General features: G+C 37.2%; 1 pseudogene; it reads right to left on the bottom strand.

The window, feature by feature from the left end:
* Positions 1-3,505: 3,505 nt before the first annotated feature.
* Positions 3,506-27,824, bottom strand: part of LOC126029831 (eukaryotic translation initiation factor 4B-like) — a 31,419-nt pseudogene continuing 7,100 nt past the window's right edge.

Below are 27,824 nucleotides of genomic sequence, written 5' to 3' on the forward strand. Positions count from 1 at the left end.
AGAGGGTCAGAGCAATAACATAGAAAATTGGGAGCTTGCATGGCAAGCAGTTGACCTGGATTCAATCTTCAGTATACCATATGGTTCCCCAAGCCACTCCAGGAGTGATTCCTGAGTGCAGAGCCAGGAGTAACTCCAAAGTACCTGCCAGATGTGAACCTAAAACAAATAAACAGCAATGACATCAAATAAAACCCTGAAGAATTAATGATCTTAGGTGTTGACTGAGTGGATAAATAGGACAGTTCAATTGGGAGCTTTCATGATAAACTTTACTGTGTTTATTGTTTCTCTTCATTTTTAACAAGTAAAATTTTTTCTCATGGTTATAAAACGATGTGGAGATATTCTAGCACCTGGGGCTGGACAACATGCAGCTTAATAACAAATGTTATATCAAAAGTTAATATCAAAGAGAAAATCAAGGAAAAAATTAAAAGATTCTTTGAGATGAATGATAACAAAGAAGTAAGTTACCAAAATCTATAGGATACAGCAAAAGTAGTAATTAGGGGGAAACTCATAGGACAGGAAGATCATAAGATAACCAGTCTAAAAATTTAAAGCTTCAAAATTTAAAAAGCATGTAGGAACATGTAGACAGCTATGAAAAAGGCTGAAAGTAGGCCGGAGATATAGCATGGAGGTAGGATTTTTGCCTTGCACGCAGAAGGAAGGATGGTTTGAATCCCGGCATCCCATATGGTCCCCCGAGCCTGCCAGGAGGGATTTCTGAGCATAGAGCCAGGAGTGGCCCCTGAGCGCTGCCAGGTGTGACCCCAAATCCAAAAATAAATAAATGAATGAATGAATAAATAAATAAATAAATAAATAAAAAGGGTGAAACCAGGGCACATTAAATACTTGAGAGTTCCCAAGATCCCAAATTACTTTATGCTCTAGAAAGTAGTCATTCATGTGTTTAATGCAGGTTATACCAGTTCCTCCCATTCTGGTGCAAAATAATTTCTTACCTTTCTAAGCTTCTTTGTTAACCACTATTTTCCCACTTACTTTAAATAGTCTATTCTGTAGAATTACTCCCAACTAACCCCTTTTGGGGTAAAAAGAAATAATTCCCCCTTGATAAGCCTTCCTTTAAGTCATTAAATACAAGATGGAACTGGAAGCCTCCTGGAAAGAAACAGCTCCAAAGACTAAAGCTAACCTGCTGAAAATAAAAATTTTATTCAGTTAAATGAGAATTCATATATATCACAACAGGGGAATAACCTCACACCCTCTTTCACTGACCCTATTGACCAGAATATAGACATTGCAGCATGGTTATTTCCTTTTGCTAAATGGATGATCCTAGGCACTACTCACAGAGAATCAGAAACATCTGTAACTGACATATGTACTAAAATTTTCCGTTAATATCCATAGTTTATCTCTCTAGCTACATTGGAAATTTTCTAGTTAGTTAAATACTTTTAAAGATGTGCTTCTGGGTAGGCTTGATTTGCTCTAGAATGTTTCATGTTGGAGAGAGATTAGGAGAAAGCCCAAGGTGCATAGATCTATTCAGTATAATATACCTTATTCTTATCTTCTCCATCCATGGAGAGAGCAGCATACTTGATTGTAGAGTTGAATTTAAATTCAAGTTTCTTTGGCTTAAGTGCAGATGGGAAAGTCTTGATCCTTTATGCCATCTTTCCTATCTGACTCATTTCAGTGATCTTGTTCCTTCTGATACTGGTGGAGATCCCTAGTTGACTACCTTTTCTGGGATTTCAGCTTTATTTCTTTCCAACAGAAAAGAATTTCAGGAGATCAGAAAAATAAAAACAGGTTTTATCAGAAGATACTGAGGAAGAGGTAGGGAGAAAATAAGAAAGGGAGAGAGTAACATGCTCAAGAGAAAACATGGACTTCTTCAGAAGTAGAAAGAACTCAAGTATAAAACCCAGCATGAAATTAGTGAAGTATGTTATCTCAAGAGAGGATATGCTGGCATGTGGGGACCATTTTCATGGGCTCAGTAAGCTCATCCTTCCATTGTCCCAATTTGGCTTTAGAAATTTCTCCAAATCCCATAAGGGACTTTCTATCTAATTAAAGTCCTTTTGTAGTTTCCAGAGGGAAGAGTCCTAATCAGTTGATCTTCTTCCACCTTTCCTGCCTTTTGTTCCTGTTAGATATTGTCATCCAGCCTTAGTTCCTGCATTCACATAGTATGTCCTGGTAGTCTTAGGGTTAGGGACAAGAGTAACTTCTTCACATACATCTCCTGGTTTTATTATGTCCCATTAACTTATATCTCAAGAACTCATTGCCATGTGGAGGGTGCTTCCTTGTCTACCTGCATGCTTTACCTCCATTTCCTGGGCCTATTTGAAATCACCACTTTGTTTTTGCTCAGAGGTTACTCTGGCTCTGCACTCAGGAATAACTCCTGGAGGACTCGGGGTATCATATGATGCAGAGATTCCAAACCAGGTTCACCATGTGCAAGGTAAGAGCCCTACACACTGTACTATATAGCTCCTGCCCAACACGTTGACTTTTTGGGGCACTCATATTATCTACTTTATTTCATCTGCTTTCCTTAATGATTCTTCTTCAGATGGCTAAGCTACAACTATTTTCCCCACCACCACTTGTAGAGGATTGCTGCTTTGTATCTGAGCTCTGAGATTGAGCAAGAGGATGAGAATTTTGCTTCACTCAAGCATTCTCTTTTGGTGGGAGAGGATGGAATTATCTTTAGAGAAGGTTCAGGTTTGGGAGTGTAAAATGTTAGAGATTTACCGTCTTCCTCCTTGTTGAGTGTTTCGTTTTCTAGAGATTTCTCATTCTCTTTTTCATGCATCCTTATCTAACTTACTTAGTTAAAGGTTCCAATCTATGATGGCTCACTGTCCTTGACGATCCTCTTCCCGAATTCCTTCACTTCTCCAGCCTGGCTGTCTCTCTGAAGGTCATCATTCTAGTTTTGCTTCATCCAGTTGTTGCTGAGATATCTCTGGTTCCTTTTGTAACTGCTCTTCTACTTCTGTGTCAACAGAAGCTGTGTCAACACAACAGCAGCTGTGTCAACAGGCTTTGCCCATCTAAAAATAGAGGCTGCACAAATGGACTGGAGGTGCTAGTAGAGAAATAATCTTTCCCAAGAGTAAGCCAAGGTTTTAGATGAAGTTTTGGTCTTTAGATGCAACATCTGTCTTCATGCCTATAGTTATCCTGTGGTACTTGTCCTTGGAACTCTATGACTAATTATTTTGTTTTCCATATCTGTATCCATAGTAGTTCCCACCTTCTCAATAGTGATTATCCTCACAGTACCCATACCAAAAATTTTATATTACTTATTATCCTGAAATCATAGCCTCTATCTATCTATCTATCTATCTATCTATCTATCTATCTATCTATCTATCTATCCATCTCTGCTGCCTTGGTCATCATAACATTACTGGCCCTGTATGAATCCATCCTGATATCCATTTCACCAGTCATCCAGTATTCATCAGAATCATAACAACCTTGGAATTTGTCATCATCTCTTAGGTGGGTAATTATCAATGTTGTCTGTAGCAGAATAGGCCCTCCAGTCTGTCTTTGTTTTGTCAGAATCTGGATATCTGTCTCTACCAAAGAATCCCTATATTTATCCTATATATGCTCAATGACATCCACTCGAATTCTCCTGTTACCTAAAGACTATTCATTGAGGTTCAGGGCATTGAACAAGGCTTCCAAGTCCTCAAACTCAGCATAATAAAACCTTCCAACTGCTCTAGATAGCTGGGTTCAAGAGTAAACATGCCTCATTAATATCTAATCCTTCAACAATGGACACTTCAGTCACATCAAAGGGTAAGTTCTATAGGAAAGCTGTAGAGGGTGGTGATCTGAGTAGACAGATTGGATTGATATCGGGTTCCCAAGCAACTCCTGGAGCAGTGGGCAGAATGGAATGGGCAATAAAAAGCCTATACACATCATCATAATTATTGGGGTAAGTATTTGAAACATATCCTTGTAGGTTGTCTGTTTTATCAGTCCAGTTGGCTGGTTTGGGGCATAAGTACTTCCTCTAATAGTACCTCCATCTTCTACTAGAAAATCTGTTAGGGAGATAGTCTTTCCATCATATTGGGAGAGGGAGAGAGTATACAAAGAACGACTTCTTTGTTTTGACAAAAACAAAATGAAACAACAGCAACAACAACCAAAACCCAAAACAAATTTAAAACAAACAAAAATTCATCTATTTAAAAATCCAGGCAACATCCTACCCCAAATTAATTTCCTTTACATTCAATCTACTACCAACAGTAGTCAATTCCAGCTTTACTCTAGTTCTCCTTCCCTTCTAAGTCTTACCATTTTCTAAAATCTTTTTTTACTATACTAACAGTTTATCTAACTGTTAATACACCAGAGTTTGAGTATCTTTGGATTTTTCAGAAAACATAGTAGATATATAATAAATATTTGACATATTGTGAATCAAAATAGTAATGCCATACAAGATTCAAAGAAATTTGTGTTAATAGCATTTTATTAATATAATTACAAGAGCCCCCATTTTCACTGTTAATATTTAGGGATGAAACAGAATTCAAGGTTTCTGAAGTTAATTAGCAAGTAAAATAGTATGAATTTCATCAGAGAAAAGAGATAGGCAGAAATAACCTTTGCATAGCATGTATCTTGCCCTAATTTTCCTTCTGAAAGCTCATCAGTAACTCTTTTTCTGATAAATGTGCTTTGATGGATGATTTTACCCTTCTTCTTGTTTAATATGTCCTCTTTAAGGGGTGCTGGCTTCTATTTAAAATGCATTTGTCAAAAAGGACTTCATCCTATCTCACAACGTGAGAATCAGGGTTGAAAGCGGATGTAGAAGGGAAAATGTTTAGATGGGAACAGATGAGTTTATAGATAAATATAATATGTTTTCTTTGTGAAAATAAGGGAGCCTTTGCTCAGGTGACTAAGATGTGTGGAGTAGAGATGAGTTTACAAAGAAGTCATTCTAATGAAACTTGGTATTAAATTGCTTCATCTTTTAATTGTATATGTGGTTAGAGTTTTAAAAAACTAGACATTATGCCAAATACTGGCTTGTTTTAAAAACAGTTACAATAGCTGGATTCTATTCTTATAATAGAATTTCAGTTCCCATTTCCTTGTGCTAGCCTAAATGTCCTGGCGTATTAAACTAAAGTTGCTCTTCATTTTACCCAAAGATAAATACTTTCTGGCATTATATTTGATTATGAATCTTGGAGAATTGCTGTTCTTTTGACGTTTATGGATATAATGGCAATTAAAACAAAAATTGACTTACTACACATCTTATCCTGTTTTGCCTTGTTTCTATTTTCAATGCATTAATTATTGATAGTGTGCTAATTTTTACAGTGTAGTTCATTTTTATGAATTAACATCAATAGCTCTTGCCCTTAGAAGGAAGAAGGATTGCCAGGTTCTTTTAACCAGTGGCCATTCAATCTGCACTTGTTGTGGGGCCTGTATGTACTGTATGTACTGGGTGTCTCTAGGACTTGATCTGGGAAGAAACTGTGAGTAGCTTGAGAGAAAAAAAATGAGAACAGAAGGGCAACACAGGAGAGGGGGAGAGCTGCCAGTTAAGCTGGGGCATGTGTGGGGCTTGTCTCTTCAGTTATTCAAGGTGACCATATGTACCATGCCATACAACATGCAAAGAAAATTATGTTAATAACATTTTATTAAGACAATTACTTAAAAGCCCTATTTTGAGGAGATTAATTTTGTTTGCCAAATTATAATTCTCCCTGTTGGGCATAGAAGGATTTAACCAGTTCTGAGAAGCTTGGATTTGCCTGCTTGTTGCTTAGTAGGAAGAAAAGAAACTGGCAATTTGCCTTCCTTTGACACAGGGAGCTAAAAAAATATATTTTTAAATTTTTTCCTCTAAGTGTATAATGATCAAAAAGGAACAAAGACATTAGCTGTAAACTGCTTAGACCTGCAAGACCCTCTACTCCTATAATTTTCAGAAATGCCTGTACTTTCAAACACACATTGCTGCTTTCTAAACAAAGAATATGCTGTAACTTAATGTGAAAGTCAAGAGGCACAAAGATGTTCAGCTAACCCTGACCTTTTGCCCCAGAATATTCTCTGAAACCAATGTGTGGCTACCTTTTCACTAGTTTAAACTTTCTAAAGTGTCTCCATTAGAATTTAGGTTTAGTAGGACACTTCCTCCCACCACTTTTCTTTCTAACAGAAAAACTCAAGAGCCTGCCTCTCCTATCTGCCAGCATTCCTCTTTCTTGTGATCCTACATTCAGCACAAATTGTACTCTTTCTACACACCCTGCTTCCAACTTTCTCACCAATACCTAAAGATTTCCTTCCTCAGGCTGACCGCCAAATGGCCTGCTGGAATGGCCTCACTCCCAAGTGGGAGCAAACACAGGATGTTATTTTTGTTCTCAGAAGACCTGGTTCACACACCTCAGCCAAGACTGTGGGAGAGGCAGGAAAGCGCTGCCTCTCTGGGTATCACATATTTGCCTGGTGGGAGGAGTTTTTTCCTTTTGGGAATAAATGAATAGAGCTGGCACTTTGGAATCTGATGGAGTTCTCTGGAGAGAGAAGGTTTTTCAGACCTCAAATATTTGGTGTATTTTTCTTCTTTTCCACAGGGAGATACTGCAGTGCCCTAACTACATTTTTCACCCTAACTACTTTTTTTGGGGGGGGGGGGGCTCAGTATGAAAGAGACAACACCTAGTAACTCAAGAAAAACAAATCCCCCCCAAGTATAAGAATACAGTCAGCTTAATGAGAAATAAAATTATTTGGGAAATATTTTTCAAGACAATACTGTTAATAGAAAGTCAAATGAAAGTTCTAACATAATGGCTCAGAGTTGTGAATCAGATAGCCTCATGTCAATTTTATTTTATTTCATTGTATTTTTTGTTCGTGAGTTGTTCATACCTGACAGTGTTCAGGCTGACTTCAGGCTCTGTGCTCAGAGATCACTCCTGGCAGGACTCAGGATAACACATGGGGTGATGGGAAATGAACCTGGGTAGGTCACATACATGCAAGGCAAACACCCTAACCCATTGCTATCACTCCAGCCCTGATCAGCCACTTATAAAGATCAAGTCGCCTTTGAAATGCCTTGATGCATGCTAAACTACATTAGAAGCTTTATTTTCCCTTGTAAAGTCCTTGTAAAAGATTCTAAGAAGCAGCCTATCCATATGGGAAAGAGTAGAAAGCGGTTCCTAGAATAAACAATGCTGGCGAGGAGAAGACAGACCTGAACCCACAGTCATCTTAGGAGCAACAGGGTTGGCTGCTATAATTAACTTTATAATCAGAAAATGAGTAATTTGCCTAACTTGGTTTCCTGGCCAGTTACTGTACAAGTCTTATTCTGTGTTATTTCTAGAAGCAACAAAATGCTATGCTGATTAGGGAACAGAAATATGTTGAGAGAGGGAGGATAATTGCCTTTCTCAGGACACACCATGGAACTGAAATTCTAATTAAAGGTTAGTTTTCATCATGGACCAATTATTATGGTTAGCCATCTGTTATTTTTTAAAGTACTTTAATTTTTAATTTTATTATAACAATGTGATTTACCAAGTTGTTCATAATACAGTCATTTCAGACATTAAATGTTCAAACACCGGGGCCGGGAAGGTGGCGCTAGAGGTAAGGTGTCTGCCTTGCAAGCACTAGCATAGGACGGACCACGGTTCGATTCCCTGGCATCCCATATGGTCCCCCAAGCCAGGGGCGATTTCTGAGTGCATAGCCAGGAGTAACCCCTGAGCGTCAAACGGGTGTAGCCCAAAAACCAAAACCAACCAACCAAACAAACAAACAAATGTTCAAACACCAATCCCATTTCCAATGTGACTGTCCCTTCACCAGTACTGTATCACCAATCTTCCACTCACCACCATATCCTGCCTCCATGTAAACACATACAAATTTGCTTCATATTGCTTGTTAAAACACAAACTGAAGTATCAAAACAGATTAAAAAGAGCTTCAATTTGAAGTGATTGTTATATTGTTAGAGTTCAGTATCTGAAAGACCACATAAAGCAATAAGCTTTGTATTAAAGGATTTTATTATGCATAAATCTCAAGTCAAAAGAGCATTGAATCCCTAAACTGACTGGTCAAGGCCATCCCTGTTAGTGCCAGAGGCCAGCTCTAGGTTAACAGGCCTGAAGCAGAGTTGACATGAGGATTATAAAAAAAAAAAAAAAGAGACAGGGCCAGAGCAATAACACATTGGATAGGGCATTTGTCTTGAAAGCAGCCAACCAGGTTTTTATCCCAGGATCCCATATGGCCCCCCAAGCCTGCCAGGAGTGATTTCTGAGCACAGTGTCAGGAGCAACCCTTAAGCCCAGCCGGGTGTGGCCCAAAAACAAAAAGTAAAGAAAAGAAAGGAAAAAAGACAAACATTAGGGAGACAGAATGGGGTCAAGTGGCTAACTGCCTCTGTTCAGAGAGCCTTGACAGTCCACCACAAAATACTTCCATTATTCAGCAATAATTGGTCATAGAAAGGACAGATAACAAATTCCCAATTAATGCTAACTAAGCCTACAGGGATTTTTACATTGTGTAAGGGAATATGAGAAATGAGGAAGCTAACATATAATCTCTGAAGGTTGTCTTCCTCTAGGGAAGGGTGGCAGATAAGAGACTGCATTCCCTGTGGACACTGGTGGTCTGGTAATTTGCTTTAAGAGTCCTCCGATAGTTATCTGCAACTTCTCTCAGACTATCTGTCCTCTAGCTGAAATTGTTTATTTATTAGACGTCTTCAGGTCCACACTTTAGGAAGAGAGCAATGTGGCCTTGGGAAAAGGGCTTCCTTTTATGCTCTGAAACCTCAATTTCCTTATGCCCTTTACAATGATTGTTTAGATCCACCCAGAGGGTATATTGTTCACACATTCTTGGGAAAGTTCAGACTGTCAGTTCCCTCCTGCCCTTTTTGATGGATTGGCATTTTGTTCAAGACATGGTTGGGGGGCTGGCCTGGTAGCACAATGGTAGGGTATTTGCTTTGTATGTGGCTGACCCAGGACAGATGAGGGTTTAATTCCTGGCATCCCATATGGTCCCCTGAGCCAGGAGCAATTTCTGAGCATAGAGCCAGGAGCACCTCCAGGTGTGCCCCCAACCCCCAAAAAAGATATGGTTGGGAGATTTAGACATGGTGAGGAGGAAATGGTGAGGCCAATTCACCCTGCCTGCTTGCACAAAACCTCATTCCAGAGAAAGGAGGATTTCAGGACATGTTAAGGAATGACTGAGAGGTCAGTCAGTGTATAGAAAATGGCTGCTATCTGAAGAAGTCCTAATTCAGGGTGGCCTTATAATATTTCTTCATGGTGTTACTAAAGTCAGTGTCTTAAGAATTTACTGGGCTGTGGTTGGTGCTACTTAAGCCTTTTGTGTTACTGTTTACGTGCACTGAGTTTGTAACTTTACCATAAGGTTTCCTGTGATACTACTGGGATGACACTAATATAAAATATTAAGATGTCTTGTGCAGACATGCAGTCCAAGATTTATAGATCTAAAACAAATTTAGTGGCTTCAAGGTTTGATAAGGTTAATCTCAGAGCTGGACAGTTTCTGTCAGATGATGTAGGATGTAGCATTGGGTTACTGTAGTTCATACAGAAAGGGGAATCTATCCCCCCTCTTTCTAAGAATGCCGCAAAGGTATTATCCTAGACCAGGCTGCCTGGGAAATAATAGCAGCCATTAATTTCTTTGGAGATTGGTGGAAGAGCTGGGCCATTTTTCTAGCCATCTGTCTAGGACTTTTCCCCTATATATCTTGTAGATTTAGACATATTTGTCAAGGGGAAAAAAAGTGTTAATAGTACAAACCAAAGTGGATAGGAAAATAATTCTGGAATAAGGGTAATAATTATTTATTATGGAGTATCTTTTAAAGAGCAAATTTTGTTTATATTTTTTCATTTAATGTTCAGAATGATCCTATAAAGTAGACAATGCTATCCCTAAAAAAATAAAAACATAAAAAAATAAAGAAATGAAGGCCCGGCTGGTTGTAGAATTTCCCAAGTTGAGATTGGAATACCTTTTCAAGTCTGATGTATCTGTCTCCAAAGTTCTTCATCTTGACACACATTAAATCCAAATGTCACTGTAGGCAAAAGTATGTCGTTCAAATCCCTTTTTAATCATTAGGACCACATGCTGCTTACTCATTTGATGAAGACTTGCATTAGCAATTTATGTCACACCCATAAATAAAAGGTTATTAGATATTGACAAATATAGCTAAAAATAAAAATAACAAAGATAACCTTATTTTAAAAATTGTATCTACATTGAACTATATAATGGCACATACACAGTGAACCTAGGAAGTTCCTTTATCTTAGCAAAAATCTACCAGACAAAAGAACAGAGATTGTACTTGAATCCTAATATTGGACAGACTAAATGTGTATAAATGGATGCATGTTTATCCTACTATGAAACCACCATGCATTGTCTTATTGAATATAGGATGATATTTGCCTTTCTGATTCACAGATTATTTTGAAGATCAAGTTAAAACATGCTTGTGACATATTATAAACAGAGGATTGACTCTGAGGATAGTAAGGACTATTTGGAGAGATCGCAGAATCTGTCTCACCTTTGTGACAATCAGAAAATGGCTATGAAAATATAAAAAATAGAAACAACTTTCTCTAGAATCTGAGAAGGAATAGGAGATGAATAGACAGGAGGACCTGTTGCTTGCCCAGAACAAAGCCATTCAAAATCAAGTGACCTTTGAAGTATGTCTTTTGTCAGATTAGTGCTGTGTGGTCATTTTGTATGACTTTATTTATTTATTTATTTTGAGCCACACCCAGTGATGCTCAGGAGTAATGCCAGGGGATCAAACTGCAGTCTGTCCTGGATCAAGGCAAATGCCCTACCGCTGTGCCATCGCTCTAGTCCCTTTGTATGACTTTCAATTCATTTACCTTTTGTCAAAATTAAATGCTAATAAATAATTTATTCTATTTCTGACTTTGTTTTCTTTTTGTTTTCATATTTTCTCCTTTTTTTTTATCTTTTTAAATTTCCCCCCCACAATTTGGCCCAGCTGTTTTAGGTAGTAAGTACCCAATAGTTAGGGAGCATGTTTATTTCAGTTTCTAGACCACATGTGTAAAGCCATGAGAGAATATAGACACAAACAGATTATTTCAAAGGTCACAAGAGGTCCAGAATATTATTACAATGATTATATGTGTTTATTTTTCAAACTCACGTATATATATTTTGTGTGTATGTGTGACTTATATCTCCCCAACTGAGCATAGATAAGATTGGTCGGGCCAGCAAGGTGGCACTAGAGGTAAGGTATTTGCCTTGCAAGCGCTAGCCAAGGAAGGACAGGTTCGATCCCCGGGCGTCCCATATGGTCTCCGCAAACCAAGGACAATCTCTGAGTGCTTAGCCAGGAGTAACCCCTGAGCATCAAACAGGAGTGGCCGAAAAACAAAACAAAACAAACAAAAAAAAAGTTCTTGCATTTTTGGGGCCGGCGAGGTGGGTCTAGAGCTAAGGTGTCTGCCTTGCAAGTGCTAGCCAAGGAAGGACTGTGGTTCCATCCCCCGGCGTCCCATATGGTCCTCCCCCAAGCCAGGGGCAATTTCTGAGCGCTTAGCTAGGAGTAACCCCTGAGCATCAAAAGGAAGTGGCCCGAAAAACCAAAAAATAAAATAAATAAATAAATAAATAAATAAATAAATAAATAAATAAATAAATAAAGATTGGTTGAGTTCTAAGTGCATATAATTCCTGCATAATTTGCTGTGGAAACTGCCAATTTTCAACCACTAAGTTGTGTTACCCTTGGATAGGATGATCTTGGCAGATCTGTCTATTGTTACGATTTAATGAATGGTCTCCATTTAGATTGCCAATGTATCTGCTACTATAGAAACATGGGGACTGGAACTGATTATAAATACTTCCGTGGTAGGTGTTGAGAACTATCTGAAGTGATTTTATCCCCTGACACCTCCACAAATTTCTCCATGAATAATTAATATGCAACTGCATACCTTAATGACAGGGCTTGGCATATGTGAAAGGATAGCTATATTTGGGAGTGTGTGAGTCCTAGCATATCATCAGTCATGTGGTATATAATGCTAAAACAATAGTGGGTAGATATTGGGTTACTAACATCCTATCCTAATCAATAATTGTACTCCACCGTAGGGTGTTATCTGGTGATGGTACATTGAATTATTCCTTATTTGGTATTCTTCTCCCACCCTAGTGTGGGACCTAATTCTTGTCAATAAAAGCAGGAGTCTGAGGAAGGCAGGAGCTCATTCTTCGGTCTTTTTCTACTGAGCTGCACTTTATCTTAGGAGCAGAAAGCTTGGGTGGTTTGAATTCCTTGCTTGAGCACTGGATTTCCTGAACCCATTCTTGTACCTCTTCACTGTGTGAGTTTTTAATCATGTATTGCATATTTGTACATTTTTAAGTTATCATTTAAAAAAACTTTATTTTTAAATAAGCCTCACCTGATAGTGTAGATGGCATGCGTCATATGGTGCCAGAGACTAAACTGACTCTCAGGTACATATCAAGCATGTGCCCTGCCACATAAATTATCACTATAAACTAATACATATATATTTTTTCTTTGTTTGTTTGTTTGTTTTTTGGGTCACACCTGGCAGCGTTCAGGGATTACTCCTGGCTCTATGCTCAGAAATCGCTCCTGGCAGACTTGGGGGACTCTATGGGATGCCGGGATTAGAACCACCGTCCTTCTGCATGCAAAAGCAAGGCAAAAGCCCTACCTCCAGGCTATCTCTCTGGCCCCAATTTTTGTATTTTAAATCTATATTATTTGGCACAAACATTTTGGGTAGAGTGGTATAATTTTTGTTAATATTCTTCATTAAATTATGAAAAAACGTTTTTGATACTATTCTTTACTCTGAAATTTATGTTTATTGACAATGATATGTTTCTTATTATTGTAATAACATATTATCATTATTTTACTTCCAAAGTATTGTTGATATTAATATAAATTTTTTCTTATTGTAGCAACATGACTGCAATAAGAAAATGATTCTGGCCAGGGCTATTCTTTTACTTTTGATATATTTTTATCTCTATGTGTGATAATTAAGAACTTTCTCCACCTAAAGCATTATACCAAGATGTTATAATGGAGTAAAAAAAAAATAAAATGGAAAATACCCAGTCCAACAAGACTTTGATTTAGAGAACTCTTTTTGGGAGCACAGTTGAGAGTATTATGAAAAGAAATTAAAGGTGGCATTTCAAGATGAATTAGCAAATGTAGCTATAGTTTGTGCTAAAAAAACATGGAGGACTGAATTAAGGTGAGAAGAAAGAAATAAATGAATTAGTTGGGAGGATAGAGCATCATAATTCTATGACTTAAAAGAAAAGAGAGGTGACAGAACATACAAGAATAAAGGCATTGAAATTCAGGATAATGATACCTGTTTTGAAACTGAGAAAATTTGAGAGAAAACTATTTAGTTGAGTCTATGTGTAGCTTGAGATGTTTATTAGGTATACAAACAAAAACATAAAGTACATGGCTGATGAATATTTCTAAAGAAGTTTGATCAAGGTATTTTGGATATTTACTACCATAAATAGTAAGTGAGAAATTGGTAGTAATTAAAATAAAACAAAGGGACGGTACAATCTTTGAGCTAGAAGCCGGAAAATGTGATAAGGTAAAGAAAAAAGAAGACTTGGGTCATAAATAGGGTAAGTAGATCCCAAGCTACATTGCACCGAAGAGCTGAGGCAAGAATATTATGCAGCTGTCAGGAGAGATGAAGTCATGAAATTCTCCTATACATGGATGTACACGGAATCTATTATGCTGAGTGAAATAAGTCAGAGAGAGAGAGAGAAAAATGCAGAATTGTCTCACTCATCTATGGGTTTTAAGAAAAATGAAAGACATTCTTGCAATAATAATTTTCAGACACAAAAGAGAAAAGAGCTGGAAGTTCCAGCTCACCTCAGGAAGCTCACCACAAAGAGTGATGAGTTTAGTTAGAGAAATAACTACATTTTGAACTGTCCTAATAATGAGAATGTATGAGGGAAATGGAGAGCCTGTTTAGAGTACAGGCGGGGGTCGGGAGGGGAGGAGGGAGACTTAGGACATTGGTGATGGGAATGTTGCACTGGTGATGGGTGGTGTTCTTTACATGACTGAAACCCAAACACAATCATGTATGTAATCAAGGTGTTTAAATAAAAAAATTAAAAAAAAAAGAATGCACATAAGCAGAAGTGATATACCCCACCCTGAAGTGCAGAACCAGAGGAGTCCAGCCATGATGATCCACAACATGGACATGCACTTCTCCTAGTTAATAAACCCCAGAACAACAGGTAGAAAACATCACACTACATGCATGACAATGAAGAAACAATGCAGGCCTCCACAATGCTTAGAGAATAAAGATGCAGCTGTGATGAAACAAGAAGTGACAACCACCTAATTAGCCCCTCAGATAAGGACTTTAGAGAACAAATATTGAAGCTCCTCAGAGAACTCAAAGAAAGCACAATTAAGAATCAAGAGGATATGAAAATAGAAATGAAAGACTGGAGTGGTGGCACAAGTGGTAGGGCATTTGCCTTGCATGCACTGACCTAGGGTGGACCAAGGTTCTATCCCCCAGTGTCCCATATGGTCCCCAAGCCAGGAGCAATTTCTGAGTGCATACCCAGGAGTAACCTTTGAGTGTCACCAGGTGTGGTTGAAAGAAAGAAAAAGAAAGAAAGAAAAAGAAAAGAAAGAAAGAAAAGAAAGAAAGAAAGAAAGAAAGAAAGAGAAAGAAAGAAAGAAAGAAAGAAAGAAGAAAGAAAGAAAGAAAAAAGAGAAAGAAAGAAGAAAGAAAGAAGAAAGAAAAAAGAAAGAAAGAAAGAAGGAAGGAAGGAAGGAAGGAAGGAAGGAAGGAAGGAGGAAGGAAGGAAGGAGGAAGGAAGGAAGAAAGAAAGAAAGAAAGAAAGAAGAAAGAAAGAAAGAAGGAAGGAAGGAAGAAAGAAAGAAAGAAAGAAAGAAAGAAAGAAAGAAAGAAAGAAAGAAAGAAAGAAGAAAGAGAAAGAAAGAAAGAAAGAAAGAAAGAAAGAAGGAAGGAAGGAAGGAAGAAAGAGAGAGAGAGAAGAGAAAGAAGAAAGAAAGAAAAGAAGAAAAAGAAAGAAAGAAAGAAAGAAAGAAAGAAAAGAAAGAAAGAAAGAAAGAAAGAAAGAAGAAAGAAAGAAAGAAAGAAAGAAGAAGAGAAAGAAAGAAAGAGAAAGAAAGAAAGAGAGAAAGAGAAAAAGAAAGAAAGAAAGAAAGAAGAAAGAAAGAAAGAAAGAAAGAAAGAAAGAAAGAAAGAAAGAAAGAAAGAAGAAAGAAAGAAAGAAAGAAAGAAAGAAAGAAAGAAAGAAAAAGAAAGAAAGAAAGAAAGAAAGAAAGAAAGAAAGAAAGAAAGAAGAAAGAAAGAAAGAAGAAGAAAGAAAGAAAGAAAGAAAGAAAGAAAGAAAAGAAAGAAAGAAAAAGAAAGAAAGAAAGAAGGAAGAAGAAAGAAAGAAAAGAGAAAGAAAGAAAGAAGGAAAGAAAGAAAGAAAAGAAAAAGAAAGAAAGAAAGAAAGAAAGAAAAGAGAGAAAGAAAGAAAGAAAGAAAAAGAAAGAAAGAAAGAAAGAAAGAAAGAAAGAAAGAAAGAAAGAAAGAAAGAAAGAAAGAAAAGAGAGAAAGAAAGAAAAGAAAGAAAGAAAAGAAAGAAAGAAGAAAGAAGAAAGAAGAAAGAAAGAGAGAAAGAGAGAGAAAGAAGAGAAAGAAAGAAAGAGAGAGAGAGAGAAAGAAAAATGAAGTGAGAAAACTCAAAAAATTTAAACAACAGACTGAAAAACTTCATAGTCAAAATGAAAACCTCACTTGAAAGTTTCTCCAACAGAGTAACAGTGGTTGAGGACAGAATCAATGAGCTGGAAGATAAGATGCATAACAATTTTATATGAAAGAAGAGGAGGGAATAAAAAAACCTCAACACAAACAATCAGACAATGGAGGAAAATCCTCAAAGAATGTGAACAAACAACAATAGAAACCTTTGATAAACTCAATAGGAACAACATAAGAATCATTGGAGACACAGAAAGAAAAAGAATCAACAGTCAAGGACATTATTGCAGAGAAACTCCCAGAGGTAATGAGTGCAGCAACCAAATCCTGCATGCCCAAAGAGTACCAGCTAAAGATATCCAAATAAAAACTCCCTCAAACATCCTAGTTATGAATACTGAAAGCAGCACTTTCAAAAAGAGTAATTACATTTAAAGGAGTGTTCTTAAGATTTACAGGATATTTTTCACAAGAACCCCTGAAAACTCAAGGTCAGTGGTGGGATATAGTAACAAAACCTAATGAAATAAGTGCTTTGACAAGAGCACTTTAATCAGCCAGATACATATTCAGATTTGAATGAAGCATACATAGTTTCATGTATAAACAACAGATCAGAAACTTTACAGACTCAAAATTAGTCTTTTTTATTTATAATATCTTTATTTAAGCATCTTGATTACAAATATGATTGCGATTAGGTTTCAGTCATGTAAAGAACGCCCCCCTTCACCAGTGCAACATTCCCACCACCAATGTCCCAAATCTCCCTCCATCCCATCCCACCCCCACCTGTACTCTAGACAGGCTTTCCAGTTTTCTCATTCATTCACATGGTTATGGTAGTTCTCAGTGTAGTTATTTCTATAACTGCACTGACCACTCTTAGTGGTGAGTTTCATGAAGTGAGCTGGAAGTTCCAGCCCTCCTCTCATTGTCTCTGAGGATTGTTGCAAAAATGACTTTTATTTTTCTTAAAACCCATAGATGAGTGAGACTATTCTGTGTCTCTCTCTCTTCCTCTGACTTATTTCACTCAGCATGATAGATTCCATATACATCCATGTATAGGAAAATTTCATGACTTCATCACTCCTGACGGCTGCATAATATTCCATTGTGTATATGTACCACAGTTTCTTTAGCCATTCATCTGTTGAAGGGCATCTTGGTTGTTTCCAGAGCCTGGCTATTGTGAATAGTGCTGCCATAAATATAGGTGTGAGGAAAGGATTTTTGTATTGTATTCTTGTGTTCCTAGGGTATATCCCTAGGAGTGGAATAGCTGGGTTGAATGGGAGCTCAATTTTCAGATTTTGGAGGAATCTCCATATCGCTTTCCATAGAGGTTGGACTAGACGGCATTCCCACCAGCAGTGGATAAGAGTTCCTTTCTCTCCACATCCCCGCCAGCACTGATTGTTCTCATTCTTTGTGATGTGTGCCAATCTCTGTGGTGTGAGATGGTATCTCATCGTTGTTTTAATTTGCATTTCCCTCAAGATTTGTGATGAGGAGCATTTTTTTCATGTGCCTTTTGGCCATTTGTATTTCTTCTTTATCAAAGTGTCTGTTCATTTCTTCTCCCCATTTTTTGGATGGGATTAGATGTTTTTTTTTTTCTTGTAAAGTTCTGTCAGTGCCCTGTATATTTTGGAGATTAGCCCATTAGTCTTAAAAGATGAACTGAAAAGTCTAAGACAAGACACAGACACAAAAAACTATACAACTATACAAAGATGACATTAAATCCCATGACAATTATCCCTCTCAATGTCAGTGGACTAAATTCACTAGTTAAGAGATACAGAGTGGCAAAATGTATCAAAAGCTAAATCCAACACTTTTCTGCCAACAAGAAACACATCTGAATAGTCAGAACAAAGATAAACTCAAAATAGAAGGTTGAAGGACAATCATCCAAGCAAACAACTTCATTAAAAATGTTGGAGTGGTATATTAATATCAGATGGCACAGACCATATATTTGAAAAAGTTATAAGGGACAGAGAAGGACAATTCATAATAATCAAGAAATATGTACAATAGGAAGAAATCACACTCCTAAACATATATAAACCTAATGAAGACCCACAAAATCTTTTTAAAAATTGTTGACAAATCTGAAAGACAACAATAGTATCATAATAATAGCGGGAGACCTCAACACCATTTGACACCCTTCGATAGGTCAACCAGGCTGAAATCTAACAAGAATATACTAGCTCTGAAAGGAGCAGTGGAAAAAAGTGGCCTAGTAGATATACATAGGGCTCTCCATAGCCAGAAAACTGGATACACATTCTTCTCCAAAGCACATGTGTCATTTTATAGGATAAAACACACACTGGCTCATAAAATATACATCTATAAAATCAAGAAGATAGAAATTTTACAAACTACCTTCTCAGATTATAATGTATGAAATTAGAAATGAAACACAAAAAAAAAAACACAGAGGAAACACTTTAACACTTGGAAATTGAACAGCTCACTACTGAATAATCAGTGGGTCAGAGAATAAATCAAAGAGGAAATCAAAAAGATTCTTGAAAACAAATGTGAATGAAGACTGAATTGTCTTGCTCATCTCTGAATTTAAGAAAAATAAAAAATAATATAGTAATAATACTCAGAGTATAGAGATAAGGGCTGGAAAAACAAGCCCATCATATGAATCTTACCACAAAGAGTGAAGAGAAATAACTACCCTAATAACTATCATGACAATGATAGTGAGGGAGAGAAATAGAATGCCTTTCTCGAAGATAGGTAAGGTGTGAGGCAGTGGTCCTCAAACTATGGCCCGTGGGCCACATACTGTATTTGTATCTGTTTTGTTTCTTCATTGCAAAATAAGATGTATGCAGTGTGCATAAGAATTCGTTCATAAGTTTTGTTTTTACTATAGTCAGACCCTCCAATGGTCTGAGGGACAGTGAACTGGCCCCCTGTTTAAAAAGATTGAGGACCCCTGGCTATGAGGGAAGAGATAGAAGGGGAGGTATTGATGGCAAAAAAGGTTGCAGTGGTGAAGGGGAGTGTACATTTATTTTATGACTAAAACCCAACTACAAACATTTTTTAACCATGGTGCTTAAATAAATATATTATTAAAAAAAGAAAAAAGGATGTTGAATATTTTCCAGTGTATTTTTATGTTTATTGGGAAGGCCATATGAATATTCATTTTATTAATGTGATAAATATGATTTATTTAACTGTCCTTGAATCGCAAAAATATATTCCACCAGACCATAGTGAATGTTAATTTTTACATACTGCTGAATTTGATTTGCAGATTTGATGAAAATATGAAACTACAGTCTTTAGGGATATTGCCTTTGGTTTTCTAGTGTCTTATCTGGCTTTAGTAACAGGATAATGTTGACTTCCTAAAAAGAATTTGGTGATGTTTTTTATGTCATCTTAAAAACCATTAATTAGGCATGCATGTACAGTCTTCAGTTCCCAGACATCTCCACTTTATAAGAGTTTATTAAGTTTTCTATAAGGGCAGAAAGATATGAGCAGTGCTTATCAGAAACCAGCGTTGTGAATAACAAAAATAGATCAAGGATCTATTTCGTAAATAGTGATCATAATTCAAATGGAGTGTTTATTCAAAAGAATTGTATATGTGTGTGCTGAATTTGACACATGAAAGGTGTGGAATTTACATACAAAATTCAATTTAATTTAAAGAAGGTGATTAAAATAAAAACATTTTCACATAGTATTCTTTCTGTGGCATAGTCCTTTTCAAATAACTTACCAGGGAAAAATAACTTAGCTATAAAATTTTGTTTGCTTTTAAAATATGGACCTGGACATGGACCTGGTCCAGAGAAAGGTCTGTGAATTACCTAGACCCTCCTTTGAAAACAAAATTTCTCCCCAATAGAAGATTCATTGTCCTTGTACCACACTTGGTGATTTTTTCACTCTTGTTAGGGCCAGTATCATTCCAAAGACCGAGAATTTCAAAGATTGTATCTAAGACTCAAAAGACTGTGGTATTAAGAACATTCTCTTGCTCAATCTTTCTCACACCATGGAGATACCGAATAAAATGATTATATAAATGTTTTTCAAGTTCAAATTGGATTTGCAGATTCATGAGACTCATTCCAGTAGGTTCAGACCGTTCTATTATCATTTCATTATTGCTAGTAATTCTCTGCTGTTAAGTTAAAATAAAAGTGTCAGTTTTAGGAGAATTGCACAAAAAGCTTTACTAGTTTAGATGAATTCCTCCCTTTTTGGTTGAGTAAAATTTAATATTCACATTTTCTCTTGGATAAATCCTGCTTTTTTTCAGTTACAATGACAGAGAACAGTTTATCATGCTTACTTTGTTTAAAAAACCTTATTCCCAATGTTTTGAACACCGGTAGGATCATCCAAAGTCTGAAGTTTAATAACTATCTCTGTAGTTAGCTTTTTTAGGTTCGCTCTTTGGATCATTAATAATTTCTCAAATAAAATAAGAATGAAGTTATTTTTATCACCCATGAAGGAGGAGAAGTCTTCCATACAGCACAAAGGCACTGAGGGAAGAGTAAATGAATATGCAAGAGGTCTATAGTTAATCCTATGACAATATACTTCAAGGGTGGAGAAACCCTGTATTTCTTAGGCCAAGGGAATTCCCTCTCTAATGTCCCCATTATTTACTGTGCCTATGCAGGGAAAAAAAAAGCACAAAATAATCTTTTTTATTCATTTATCTATTTATTTATTTACTTTTTTTTTTACTTCTTTGTCTTGATGTGGATATTGAAGTTGGTGTGTTGGTGTTTCCATTTTTTTCTTTCTTTTTTTCTTTTTTCTTTTCTTTCTTTTTTTGGGGGGGGGGCACACCCGTTTGATGCTCAGGGGTTACTCCTGGCTAAACGCTCAGAAATTGCCCCTGGCTTGGGGGGACCATATGGGACGCCGGGGATCAAACCACGGTCCTTCCTTGGCTAGCGCCACCTCACTGGCCCCTTCTTTTTCCTTTTTTGCTCTGCCATGTTTATATCTCAGGACTATAGCTATTATGTGGCGCTTGTCTTTATTGTTGTAGTGCTCACTGGATATCTTATTTGATACTTCTTTTTGTATTGTTGTGATGTTTCAATTCCTTGTTTCCTTTTCTCTCTCAAACTGAGGTTGAGAGCCTCTAGAAGGACTCTGCCCATTTTCGGCTTTTTTGATTTTTACCCCATTTTATTGCTTTTCTTTTCTTCAAACAAAGCCACATAACTTGAACTATTTAGTTCCGCCTCTCAAATAGAGGGGGAAGTAAGGGAGAGTACCAGGACCAAACAGATGTATGATCACTAAGTAGTAAGCTAAACACAGAGGGGACCACTTATTCTAGCAGCCCGAGGGTGAGGGTGGAGAATATGGGATGCAGGGTGGGAACTAGGGTGGAGGGAGGGCAAATTTGGTGATGGGAATTCCCCTAATTCTATATTAATATGTACCTAAAATATTACTGTGAAAGATATGTAAGGCAATATGGTCAAAATAAAAATTTATAATTAAAAAAAAAAGAATGAAGTTCTTGGCTGGTGAGATAGCATAGTGGTAGGGCATTTGCCTTGCACACAGCCAATCCAGGACAGACAGTGATTCAAATCCCAGCATCTCCTATGGTCCCCAAGCCTGCCAGGAGTGATTTCTGAGTGCAGAGCTAGGGGTAACCCCTGAGCACAGCCGGGTGTGACCCCCCCAAAAAATGAAGTTATTTTGGAGTTAATTTACACTGTGTATTGAACATGAAGAATTAAAAAAATAACTTTCATAAAGTATTTTAATGCCTTGAATATTAGGACTTCCTTAGTGCACCGAAGTGTTATTATTTCTTTTTTTTTTTTTTTTGTCTTTTTTTTTTTTAAACACACCCGGCTATGCTCAGGGGTTATTCCTAGCTTTGCTCAGGACACCTTTCTGGCATGCTCCGGGGGCCATGTGGGATGCCAGTGACCAAACTCAGGTCGAGCGCATGCAAGGCAAGCGCCCTATCTGCTTTTCTATTGCTCCAGCCCTATGTGTTATTATTTCTTTTAAGAAATTTAAAATATAAGTAGCTCACTTGTCAAATGTCATCAAGGTATGTAAATATAAATGCTACTATAATGAGAGAACTTAAGTTTACTTTTTACTTTATTTTGTAGTTCATATGTTTATTTAAGCACCATGATTACAAATATCTTTGTAGTTAGGTTTTAGTTGTAAAAAAGAATACCCCCTTCACCAGTGCAACATTCTCACCACCAATGCCCCCTATTTCTCTTCTCTCGCACCTCCTGCCCGTATTCAAGACAGGCATTATATTTCTTTCATTCATTACCATTGTCATGATACTTGTCAGTGTAATTATTTCTCTAATTGAACTTACCACTCTGTGGTAAGCTTTATATATAAACTTGTTTTTGAAAGATGAAAACTATTGCTACTGTAGCAATTTCCAAAGGTACTAAAAGTGGGGAAAATGTTAGATCAAAATGACTCTAAATAAATGCTAGCATTATGCCATTTTTGTTTTATTCTATAATTATATTGGGAGCTTCTATTTTCTATTGTTTTGCTTCTGACTTCATGGTCTAAATATTTTGATCTTGTTTATGAGCACTCCCTTTTCACTGCTCCAACAGAGACTTACCTATATACTTGAGTATAAGCTGAGTTTATCTGGCACAAAATTTGTGCCGAAAAAACCCTAACTCAGCTTATACTTGGGTACACACGCACCAAATCAAATGTACATACTCTCCAGTCATATTCTGCTGTCTGCTGGAGGAGTCCACAAGTCGCAGCTGAGCTGAACTGAACTGTATGCCACTGAACTATTTAACCCACAATATTCTGTGCTTTGTATGAGACTGACAGCAGTGATGATGATATCTGATAACTCATTGAGGATGACAATGTCTATGCTAATATCCTCACATCAGAAACAGCCGAAGCACTGTTTGAACATACATGTTGATGAGGAGGAATCTAGTTTTGAAGGATTTTAACATTTATGATTTTGCTTGATTATCCGTTAAGCTGCACTTTTCTGAACTTTATTTAAAGTTTTAAAGTTATTGTTGCCAGTTTACAGTTTTTCTTTAACAATAAATATTGAAAAACATTTAACCTACTGATTCCTCAATTATTGTAATTGTTTTGTGTATATAGTTTTTTTTTTGAAATTTGCCAGTGGCTGCTGCTCTTTCTACCTTGGCTTATACTCAAGTCACTAAGTTTTCCCAGTTTTCGGGGTAAAATTAGGGGAGGTCGGCTTATACTTGGGTCAGCTTATACTCAAGTATATATGGTATGTTGTACAGGTAATTTGTGAGTTAACATATTAACTGGTACAAAGATAGAGGAGAATTGAACATGATATTAAAACCTAATTTCAAGATACTCACTGACATGAAAGTTAAAGAATCCAGTCAACCAGCAAATTGAGACTACAGATTATACAAAAAGTTAATGGCTCAGTTAAAGTTAAAGTTAAAGAGCTCAGGCCAGATCATCAACTTTAAGATCCCACTCACTGCTTTTGCTTTTGCACATATTCATTTACCAAAATCTATCTCTGAGTTTTGACTTATGCTGTGCCAAATATGACATCCTGATATAGATCCTGGCCTAGAGTTGCTTTTGGATGTAAGAATTGACAAATGACAAGAGAAGAACATGGTACACTTCAGTATAACAGGTTTATTGCCATTTCCAAACATTTCTCAGTGCTGCCCAGTACAATGTTCATTGGTCAGTACACTTGTTCTTGAAATGAGTTGGTAAAGAGGAATTAAAAAATTACCCAAAGAAGGAGTAATTACATACAATTTTTTTAATTTATTTAAACACCTTAATTACTTACATGATTGTGTTTGGGTTTCAGTCATGTAAAGAACACCACCCATCACCAGTGCAACATTCCCATCACCAATGTCCCAAGTCTCCCTTCGCCCCACCCGACCCCTGCCTGTACTCTAGACAGGCTCTCCATTTTCCTCAGACATTCTCATTATTAGGACAGTTCAAAATGTAGTTATTTCCCTAACTAAACTCATCACTCTTTGTGGTGAGCTTCCTGAGGTGAGCTGGAACTTCCAGCTCTTTTCTCTTTTGTGTCTGAAAATTATTATTACAAGGGTGTCTTTCATTTTTCTTTAAACCCACAGATGAGTGAGGCCATTTTGCGTTTTTCTCTCGCTCTCTGACTTATTTCACTCAGCATAATAGATTCCGTGTACATCCATGTATAGGAAAATTTCATGACTTCATCTCTCCTGACAGCTGCATAATATTCCATTGTGTATATGTACCACAGTTTCTTTAGCCATTCGTCTGTTGAAGGGCATCTTGGTTGTTTCCAGAGTCTTGCTATGGTAAATAGTGCTGCAATGAATATAGGTGTAAGGAAGGGGTTTTTGTATTGTATTTTTGTGTTCCTAGGGTATATTCCTAGGAGTGGTATAGCTGGATCGTATGGGAGCTCGATTTCCAGTTTTTGGAGGAATCTCCATATCGCTTTCCATAAAGGTTGAACTAGACGGCATTCCCACCAGCAGTGGATAAAGTTCCTTTCTCTCCACATCCCCGCCAACACTGTTTATTCTCATTCTTTGTGATGTGTGCCATTCTCTGGGGTGTGAGGTGGTATCTCATCATTGTTTTGATTTGCATCTCCCTGATGATTAGTGATGTGGAACATTTTTTCATGTGTCTTTTGGCCATGTGTATTTCTTCTTTGTCAAAGTGTCTGTTCATTTCTTCTCCCCATTTTTTGATGGGGTTAGATGTTTTTTTCTTGTAAAGTTCTGTCAGTGCCTTGTATATTTTGGAGATTAGCCCATTATCTGATGGGTATTGGATGAATAGTTTCTCCCACTCAGTGGGTGGCTCTTGTATCCTGGGAACTATTTCCTTTGAGGTGCAGAAGCTTCTCAGCTTAATATATTCCCATCTGTTAATCTCTGCTTTCACTTGCTTGGAGAGTGCAGTTTCCTCCTTGAAAATGCCTGTAATGTCCTGGAGTGTTTGCCTATGTGCTGTTCTATATATCTTATGGTTTTGGGGCTGATATCAAGGTCTTTAATCCATTTGGATTTTACCTTCGTACAAGATGTTAGCTGGGGGTCTAAGTTCAATTTTTTGCAAGTGGCTATCCAATTGTGCCAACACCACTTGTTGAAGAGGCTTTCCCTGCTCCATTTAGGATTTCCTGCTCCTTTATCAAAAATTAGGTGGTTGTATGTCTGGGGAACATTTTCTGAGTATTCAAGCCTATTCCACTGATCTGAGGACCTATCCTTATTCCAATACCATGCTGTTTTGATAACTGTTGCTTTGTAGTACAGTTTAAAGTTGGGGAAAGTAATTCCTCCCATATTCTTTTTCCCAATGATTGCTTTAGCTATTCGAGGGTGTTTATTGTTCCAAATGAATTTCAAAAGTGTCTGATCCACTTTTTTGAAGAATGTCATGGGTATCTTTAGAGGGATGGCATTAAATCTGTATAATGCCTTGGGGAGTATTGCCATTTTGATGATGTTAATCCTGCCAATCCATGAGCAGGGTATGCGTTTCCATTTCCGTGTGTCCTCTCTTATTTCTTGGAGCAGAGTTTTATAGTTTTCTTTGTATAGGTCCTTCACATATTTAGTCAAGTTGATTCCAAGATATTTGACTTTGTGTGGCACTATTGTGAATGGGGTTGTTTTCTTAATGTCCATTTCATCCTTATTACTATTGGTGTATAGAAAGGCCATTGATTTTTGTGTGTTAATTTTGTAGCCTGCCACCTTGCTATATGAGTCTATTGTTTCTAGAAGCTTTTTGATAGAGTCTTTAGGGTTTTCTAAGTAGAGTATCATGTCATCTGCAAACAGTGAGAGCTTGACTTCTTCCTTTCCTATCTGGATTCACTTGATATCCTTTTCTTGCCTAATCGCTATAGCAAGTACTTCCAGTGCTATGTTGAATAGGAGTGGTGAGAGAGGACAGCCTTGTCTTGTGCCATAATTTAGAGGGAAAGCTTTCAGTTTTTCTCCATTGAGGCTAATATTTGCCACTGGCTTGTGGTAGATGGCCTTCACTATATTGAGAAAGGTTCCCTCCATTCCCATCTTGCTGAGAGTTTTGATCAAGAATGGGTGTTGGACCTTATCAAATGCTTTCTCTGCATCTATTGATATGATCCTGTGGTTTTTATTTTTCTTGTTATTGATGTTGTGTATTATGTTGATAGATTTACGGATGTTAAACCAGCCTTGCATTCCTGGGATGAAACCTACTTGATCGTAGTGGATGATCTTTTTAACGAGGCATTGAATCCTATTTGCCAGGATTTTGTTGAGGATCTTTGCATCTGCATTCATCAGTGATATTGGTCTGTAATTTTCTTTTTTTGGTAGCGTCTCTGTCTGGTTTAGGTATCAAGGTGATATTGGCTTCATAAAAGCTATTTGGAAGTGTTCCTGTTTGTTCAATTTCATGAAAGAGTCTTGCCAAGATTGGCAGTAGTTCCTCTTGGAAAGTTTGATAGAATTCATTAGTGAATCCATCTGGACCTGGGCTTTTGTTTTTCGGCAGACATTTGATTACTGTTTTAATTTCATCAATGGTGATGGGGGTGTTTAGATATGCTACATCCTCTTCCTTCAACCGTGGAAGATTATAAGAGTCCAAGAATTTATCCATTTCTTCCAGTTTCTCATTTTTAGTGGCGTAGAGTTTTTCAAAGTAGTTTCGGATTACCCTTTGAATCTCTGTCATAACAGTAGTGATCTCTCCTTTTTTATTCCTGATACAAGTTATCAAGTTTCTCTCTCTCTCTCTTTGTTAGGTTTGCCAGTGGTCTATCAATCTTGTTTATTTTTTCAAAGAACCAACTTCTGCTTTCGTTGATCTTTCGGATTGGTTTTTGAGTTTCCACTTCGTTGATTTCTGCTCTCAGCTTTGTTATTTCCTTCTGTCTTCCTATTCTTGGGTCCTTTTGTTGAGCATTTTCTAATTCTATTAGCTGTGTCATTAAGCTACTCAGGTAAGCTCCTTCTTCCTTCCTGATGTGTGCTTGCAAAGCTATAAATTTTCCTCTCAGTACTGCTTTTGCTGTGTCCCATAAGTTCTGATAGTTTGTGTCTTTATTGTCATTTGCTTCCAGGAAAATTTTTATTTCCTCCTTGATTTCATCTCGGACCCACTGTTTATTGAGCATGAGGCTGTTTAACTTCCAGGTGTTAAAGTGTTTCTTCTGAGTCCCTTTGGAGTTCACAAATAATTTCAGAGCCTTGTGGTCAGCGAAGGTAGTCTGCAAAATTTCTATCCTCTTGATCTTATGGAGGTATGTTTTATGTGCCAGCATGTAGTCTATCCTGGAGAATGTCCCATGTACATTGGAGAAGAATGTGTATCCAGGTTTCTGGGGATGGAGTGTCCTATATATATCCACTAGGCCTCTTTCTTCCATTTCTCTCCTCAGGTCTAGTATACTCTTGTTGGGTTTCAGTCTGGTTGACCTATCCAGTGTTGACAAAGCCGTGTTAAGGTCCCACACAATTATTGTGTTGTTGTTGATATTATTTTTCAGGTTTGTCAACAGTTGTATTAAATATTTTGCTGGCCCCTCATTCGGTGCATATATGTTTAGGAGAGTGAATTCTTCCTGCTTACGTACCTCTTGATTAATATAAAATGTCCATCTTTGTCCCTTACAACCTTCCTGAGTGTAAAGTTTGCATTATCTGATATTAGTATGGCCACTCCAGCTTTTTTATGGGTGTTGTTTGCTTGGATAATTTTTCTCCAGCCTTTTATTTTGAGTCTATGTTTGTTCTGACTATTCAGGTGTGTTTCTTGTAGGCAGCAGAAGGTTGGATT

This window comes from Suncus etruscus, chromosome 15 (assembly GCF_024139225.1).
Source record: "Suncus etruscus isolate mSunEtr1 chromosome 15, mSunEtr1.pri.cur, whole genome shotgun sequence".
In the NCBI taxonomy this organism is placed as follows: Eukaryota; Metazoa; Chordata; class Mammalia; order Eulipotyphla; family Soricidae; genus Suncus; species Suncus etruscus.